The sequence below is a fragment of the Copidosoma floridanum genome, unplaced genomic scaffold, assembly GCF_036245765.1.
Source record: "Copidosoma floridanum isolate Cflo_tuat_1 unplaced genomic scaffold, Cflo_Japanese_pri ptg000021l, whole genome shotgun sequence".
Taxonomy (NCBI): domain Eukaryota; kingdom Metazoa; phylum Arthropoda; class Insecta; order Hymenoptera; family Encyrtidae; genus Copidosoma; species Copidosoma floridanum.
Window position 1 is genome coordinate 21,238,210 of NW_028321898.1, and position 8,048 is coordinate 21,246,257.

The 8,048-nt window shown below is 39.4% G+C and overlaps 1 pseudogene; it reads right to left on the minus strand.

The window, feature by feature from the left end:
* Window positions 1-16: 16 nt before the first annotated feature.
* On the minus strand, window positions 17-4,527 carry LOC149374178 (uncharacterized; annotated as a pseudogene).
* Window positions 4,528-8,048: the final 3,521 nt, after the last annotated feature.

An 8,048-nucleotide genomic window follows, 5' to 3' on the forward strand; every position in this document is an offset into this window, starting at 1 on the left:
AAAAAAAACAGTTGCTCGGAATAAAAATAAGAATCAGTAGCGCGCGTAGCGACCGTAGTAGTTGGCTGCACGGCCACCCTCGATGGGATTGCAGGAGAAGAGTGCGTCCCCTCGGTAACCCTCGGCGCACCTGAAAAGTAAGTGATAATTTTTTGTTTTATCAATTCATCGATACCCACGTATTGAATAATTTACATAAATTTTATCACTCTTAATGTATTTTTTTTATACCTCCTTGATACTTGGCGTGTATTTCTTTTAGTATGATTAATAATACTTACTGGCACACTGCAATGTGTCTTCTAGGTGTACAATTGGCATTTAAACCGCACTCATGGCCCGTGCACGGGTTCTGACAGGCAAAGTTGATGCACGCCTGATTGTCCGGGCACTCGTTGTTGGACAAGCACTCGCCCCTCTTACAACTGATAACATAATATGTCATACATCACTTAAATCAGATCAAATTGCATACAATGCAATATATATACACACGTGTACCTGATTAGCGCGTTTCCAACATAGCCGTGGGGACACCTGCACACCGGGCGCTTCTTACCCGTGTTGTCATGGCCCGGTCGGCACTCGGCGTTGGCACCGCATGGATTCCCGCTGCACAGGTCCTCTGCAAGTCAATGAACATTGTAGCCCCAAAGAGTTATTGTTGTTATCGGGGGAATTTTGCATAATGTACGCGCTAATATTAATTTAATACACGTATGTATGTATATATTATACAATCGGTGAAGGGCCGACAGAAAACGAAGGGGTCGCCAGTTTTGTCCTTGGGACAACTGCAGACGGGCGTTACGTCGCGGAGCTCGCAATTGGCGTTGGTGCCGCAGGTGCCCTCGCAAGGATCGACGCATTTCTGATAGAGGCAGGCAGGCTTGCCGGCAGGACAGTCGGAGTGCTGGGTGCACTCGGGCTGGCAGGATATGAGCGGGTTACCCAGCCAATTCTGCAAGAATGAGAAAAAAAATTTCAATGGTTATGTATTTTACGTATGTAATGTATATGTGGTTTAAAAGATGTGTATGATGATGATGACCTTGGGACAGGCGCAGTTGGCTCGGTGGTTGATGACGTTGCACTCGGCGCTCTCGGCGCATACGGAGGCGCACGGGCTCTCGCAGCGAAAGTCCTTCGAGCAGTGCTGGTGCTGGGGACAGTCAAAGTCGGACTCGCACTCGTGACGGCAGCCTTCGAGAGGACGCCCTCGGTATCCCGACAAACAAGAGCACACCGCCACGCCGTTCTTGACTTCGCACTTGGTGTTGGCCCCACAAGGATTTGGGCTCTTGCACGGCGCCTCTGTTTGGGATATCATCATGAAATTTACTTTTACGCCAGGGAGTAAATGTATGTAGTTGTTCATAACATTGAGAAAAAAAGAAAAAAAAAAGAAAAAATGTACTTGCCAGGGTCGTAGACGCAATTGTGCAGAGGATTGCCCGTGTGACCTGGAGGACAGTTGCACACCGGTATGTGGTTGACCGTCTGGCAGAGCGCGTTTGTGCCGCAGGCGTAGGTACACGGATCGATGCATCGGTTCCCACTGCAGGTGCGGCTTCCAATGCAATCCTCGTTTACTGCAATTTCGGGGACAAAACAGATATATTATTTCTTTTATTTGCAGGATTTTTAATTCCCATTGATTCCCGTTAAAAATTTTTAAATTATATTTTAGTATTGGTAATTTAAAAAACATATACGCGCTCGGTTAATGATTGTTGATCAAAGTGACCATGCACACCCTTTATTGAATTGCACTATTTTTCTTTTTAACTCGCATTTATTTTATTTTCAGAAAAGAAACGAGTTAATCGGTATAGTAGTTGTTCGAATCATAATAGAAGAAGATAAAAAAAATAAAATAAATTGTGAGAACTAGTCAATAACGCGATCCAGAAATGTGTGATGAAAAGATTACGAAATAAGGCTCGATGAGGAACCAAAAAAAGGGGCTACGTGACCTTGCGCGTTCGCCGTGCGTAATAATATAATCGTTTGCCATGCAATTATGGTATATACAAGTGAGCTTGATACTCCACTTGTATGTACTATATTTCCGTAAATATATATACACGCGCACACCTTTTTATGGTGACGTAAGTGCTCGATGATAGATTAGGCATTGCCAATTAAGTATGTTGCAGGTATACGAAACGTAAAAACTGACATTGTGGCTGATGATGATGATGATGATTATAATAATAATAAATACTTACTGATGCATTCGACACGCTCGCACCTCGTAAGAGGATCGCCATCGTACAGATTCAAACACGAACAAACCGGCCGGCCCTCGCTCATCGTACACCTGGCGTGCTGGCCGCATGTGTGGCTATCACAACTGGTTGCTGTGTGTTTGTTGAAAACCATGTATGTTCATTTTTTTTTCTTTGCAATTTTTGTTCCCAACCCACGACATATTTCGCTTCAATTACAGAAAAAAATTTCACTTTCGTAAAAATGGTAAAAAACGTCTTTCCCCACCTTATAATTATTAGAAAATGGCTCGAAACCATAAAAAAATTTAAAGATTCAAATTGGGGTGGAGCACCACTTCTGCGTAATTACCGCATTTTCTAATTTTAAAATAGCAACAATTTTTTAAATTTATTTTAAGAGAAAAATATTTTTTCCTTATAACCGGCCAAGAGATTTCAAACCATTTCTATGATCCTCGAAAAAAAATTCCCCTTTTTCCGGGATTAGCGCAACGAAATACTTAGTGTGTCCCAAGTCTTGGAAAATTGTTTCTCATTGATTCAAGGTTGATAAATAAATCGGAGGTATAACAAAGGTGCACTTCATAAATAAATTTAAGTCATCGAGTAAAAACCTGTATCAAATGTATACCTCCACGTGCAAAAAATGAACCTTGTATGGGTGTACACAAGTATAGTTTGAAACCAGTTGACCTTCGCCATAGAATGATAATACGTCAGAGGCCCATATATTTATACAAATAATATTACTTCGTCGTTGAAATATCTCAAAAACGAATCGGCTTGCGGGTTTTTTTATTTTATTTTCGATCTTTAAATATTATCTTCGCTCTTCTACGCGTATAGGGATACACTTTACTCGTAAGATTGTTTTTATTTTATCAGTTAATGCTATAGTATACATCAAAGAAAATTTTTTAACGACTGTTCCAATGAACAGATGTAAAAAATAAAATAAAATAAAATTCAGAGTTGCCGGAAAAACACAAGGTATAATGATAAAATCGATTTAAAGCTTCTCCCACTAGTATTTCTGAATTGCTTCGTGTAAGAAAAACCTCCAGTCTTTGTTCGCATACGCGGCGAATAATCGTTTCCTGTAACTTTGAGACTTACTCTGCCAAGTACGCTGTAACAGACGAAAATAGGCATTTAAAGGTTGCGAGTTTGAAGGGGCAACGTTACTGTGTACCTCAGAGATAAAACACATGTAATTTGGCTAACGTATGATGCAATGATTGAATGCGGTCGTGTGGGGAGGAGCAAACAGTGAATATACGACGGGGGTGTCGATTTGCCTTCTTTGTGGAGTCATCGAGGCGACTTGTTTAGGCGCGAGAAGCTCGCGGCCGTCAAGCCACCGTTTGTTATCACAGACCTCGATAGGAGCGAGAAGTTCCGGTTGTACTGAAGGTCGAAACTAGCGTGCACAGATGCAGGTCTGGGGCCGTTCAGGCTGAAAAGTAGTCTCGATGACACGAAGAATTAAGCCGTGATGTTTCCTTTGATATCAATTGGTACAGTTTTTGAATTTGGCGGTTTGCTCCTTCACTATCGACGTACAGTGCCCTAACGTCGAAGCTCGCGTGAAACAGGCGAAATGCGGGGTATGGAACTGCGGTAGAACGGAGGGGAGGAACGAGCGCGGCGGCGCAAGGGGCGCGACGCTCGCTCGCTGTGGCGAGCGGCAGATGTTCTCGGGCTGCGAGCGAATAAGGTGCGTATGGCGCCTGCAAGGCTTTGTACTAAACAAATGAATATATTTCCTTTGTAAATCAATTTGTGTGTTTTTAATTTTTTCTCCTGGTGATTCCTGCTTCCAGCTCGTTCCATCGTCAACATACGCGATTGAATAAGGGGTATCATAAAAATTCTTCGCTCCACTTGCTTATATATACAGTGCACACCTATTATTGCGTAATAATTAAAATGATGGACAATTACCTCGAGCACCCGATTGCTTGGGTCTTTTGCGCATCAACAGAACATCAAAAATAATAACCGCGAAAAATAAGTAATTATTTAACCGATCTATATCAATTATCGTTTGAGCGAAGATTTCAATCGCACGAGTTTCAATAGCTGAATTTTCGTGAAAAAAAATTAATTTCCTTATTTACTCAATAGTTGAATGTATAGTGTTGGGGAAAATAAAAACAACAACAAGGGCACTTACCTCCACTGAGTACCTTCGAGCCGTAAAATACGTTGCTTGCCCATGGGCAGCATCGCCACCGCCGAAGTGGCACACAGCGCGACCAGCAGAACTGTAGTCTGCATTAGCTTCATTTTGCTAGCTGTAGACCTTTTCAAAAAGCGGAGAAAAGAAAGTTGTATCGTTTATCGGTTTAAAATATCGGTTTAAAATATCGGTTTTGAAAATTGAGAGATCAATAATTTATATTTTGAAGGCTCGCAATGGAAAAAGCGAATTATCGTTTTCCGCGAGGCAAACAAGATTGATCAAGTATGTACCCAGGAAAAAAAAGGTTCGGAAGCTCACTTGAAGCCGACGACTGATTTGAATGAAAAATCGGCAAGGTAAGTGTATACACAGATGTAACGATCGAAGAGCGGAGAGTACGTATAAAAGAGTACTTATACGCGACGGTTAAACGATCCGCGCTTGGCTGGACCGCGAGGCGAACTGACTCTGAAATCGTCAAAAGCAAGTCACTATATAATCCCATGGCTACAACGTTTAAGTTAAAAGCGATGTGTGTATATATATATATATATGCACATGTGAGTACACCGATGGAATCCATGGCCAGTAAGCGCCCCGGGTTTTGCGGGGATTGGCGCTTGTGTTATTTTATTTATTTAATTAATAAACAAAGCGGCCAGTAAGCGCCCCGGGTTGTGTGGGGATTGGCGCTTGTGTTATTTTATTTATTCAATTAATAAACAAAGCGGCCAGTAAGCGCCCCGGGTTGTGTGGTGATTAGCGCTTGTGTTATTTTATTTATTCAATTAATAAACAAAGCGGCCAGTAAGCGCCCCGGGTTGTGTGGGGATTGGCGCTTGTGTTATTTTATTTATTCAATTAATAAACAAAGCGGCCAGTAAGCGCCCCGGGTTATGTGGTGATTGGCGCTTATGTTATTTTATTTATTCAATTAATAAACAAAGCGGCCAGTAAGCGCCCCGGGTTGTGTGGGGATTGGCGCTTGTGTTATTTTATTTATTCAATTAAATACAAAGCGGCCAGTAAGTGCTCCGAGTTGTGTGGGGATTAGCGCTTGTGTTATTTTATTTATCATTTTAATTATCAAAGCGGCCAGTAAGTGCTCCGGGTTGTGTGGGGATTGGCGCTTGTGTTATTTTATTTATTCAATTAATAAACAAAGCGGCCAGTAAGCGCCCCGGGTTATGTGGTGATTGGCGCTTGTGTTATTTTATTTATTCAATTAATAAACAAAGCGGCCAGTAAGCGCCCCGGGTTGTGTGGGGATTGGCGCTTGTGTTATTTTATTTATTCAATTAAATACAAAGCGGCCAGTAAGTGCTCCGAGTTGTGTGGGGATTAGCGCTTGTGTTATTTTATTTATCATTTTAATTATCAAAGCGGCCAGTAAGTGCTCCGGGTTGTGTGGGGATTGGCGCTTGTGTTATTTTATTTATTCAATTAATAAACAAAGCGGCCAGTAAGCGCCCCGGGTTGTGTGGGGATTGGCGCTTGTGTTATTTTATTTATTCAATTAATAAACAAAGCGGCTAGTAAGCGCCCCGGGTTGTGCGGGGATTGGCGCTTGCGTTATTGTTTAATGTATTTTATTAATTAATAAAGCTTGTGATACTGCTTTTAGGCGCGTTGGGTTATTGGGTTAAATAGCTTAGGATTAATTTATCAAGTTATGGTGTAGGAAATGTTGTCGAGTTATCTGGGGTTTTGCGTCTTGCTCCATATAGCCAATTTGAATTTCCCGCAAGTTTGCCAGTCACATTTGAGAGCACTGGATTGGTTGGCCCCATTCCGTATATATAGGTATAGTCGTACCCACGAGTGGCGGTCGTGGGGGAACAGAGCAGATATATGTAACCTAAGCTCTGATAGTCTGATGAAAAAGAACTTATACATTACCAGAGAATATAGAATATATCCTTATTAAGTATAGAAGGCCAAAGCGGAATTCCGAGCAATACACACTAAAACAATAATCTTCCATTACAACATAATTATAACAACAAAATTTGAATAAAAATTTCCAATTTTAATAAAAGCCCTCATACCTGGTTAAACAGTTCATGTATGGCTAATGACTCAATTAGAATGTTTGTCTTCGATAGCTGAGCGGTCAAGAATGCTGCCTTAGCTTTTGCGCTCTGGGCTGCGGATCTGACCTATGCTTTTTTTTTCAGGTATACATTTTTATAATACTTGTTTTATTACGTTTCGTTTGTTTATAATTTTTATATATTTTTATAAATAAATTTATTTTATAAGATTTCACACTTTAATAATATGATTTAAAAAACTACTCTTGGCTAATGCCAGTAAAATACTAATGCAAAAATGTGTGAATACTTTTTGTATATTATTATTATTACAAGTGTAAATATTATTTGTTTAATTATTTACTGCATTGTCCGATACGGATTTATTGGGGTTCTAATATCTAATATGCCCTTTATCCTGCATGTATCCTATCCTAATGAAAAATACTGCCACCTTCCCGTCGGTTTCCATTGGGTAATGTCAATAAAAAATAAATTATACGACGTATTGTAATAGTAAAATATTGAATTTATGCTCGCATTAGTATTTTATTGGCATTAGCCAAGAGTAGTTTTTTAAATCTTATTATTAAAGTGTGAAATCTTATAAAATAAATTTATTTATAAAAATGTATAAAAATTATAAACAAACGAAACGTAATAAAACAAGTATTATAAAAATGTATACCTGAAAAAAAAGCATAGGTCAGATCCGCAGCCCAGAGCGCGAAATCTAAGGCAGCATTCTTGACCGCTCAGCTATTGAAGACAAACATTCTAATTGAGTCATTAGCCATACATGAACTGTTTAACTAGGTATGAGGGCTTTTATTAAAATTGGAAATTTTTATTCAAATTTTGTTGTTATAATTATGTTGTAATGGAAGATTATTGTTTTAGTGTGTATTGCTCGGAATTCCGCTTTGGCCTTCTATACTTAATGAGGATATATTCTATATTCTCTGGTAATGTATAAGTTCTTTTTCATCAGACTATCAGAGCTTAGGTTACATATATCTGCTCTGTTCCCCCACGACCGCCACTCGTGGATACGACTATACCTATATATACGGAAGGGGGCCAACCAATCAGAGGCATGTAAGAGAGAGACAGGATGTACTGCTATTTGTCTTTTGTCTCTCTCATCTCGTCTCGCGGTCGGAGCATACAATGCTTCCTCCATGTATTATTTTACTGTATGAGTCATGGAGGGCGCCACTTTCCTCATATTGACGGTAGGTATAAATGGAAAAATATTTTTTTGATTTCTGGCGTATTTTTTTATTCACCCATAAGTATTATGAATCAGTATTAATATTGATCTATTTTTAATAGTGTATTATCAACAGAATTTTCCTCATGCATAGTTGTAATTAAAATCAAGCCAGAAATAAAAACCAATGTTTTCAACTTGTAGCTATCTTCATCATATAGCTTTTCTACGTAAAAAAATGTTTAGCCAAATTGTTAGTATACAAAATTTATTGTAAGATTGTACGCCTATTTTAACGCAGATAAACATACAAGTAAAATTATAGTGTAAAAAAAATTAAATATATGCTACTTTTGTTCTACAGACTTACTTACCATTTTTAA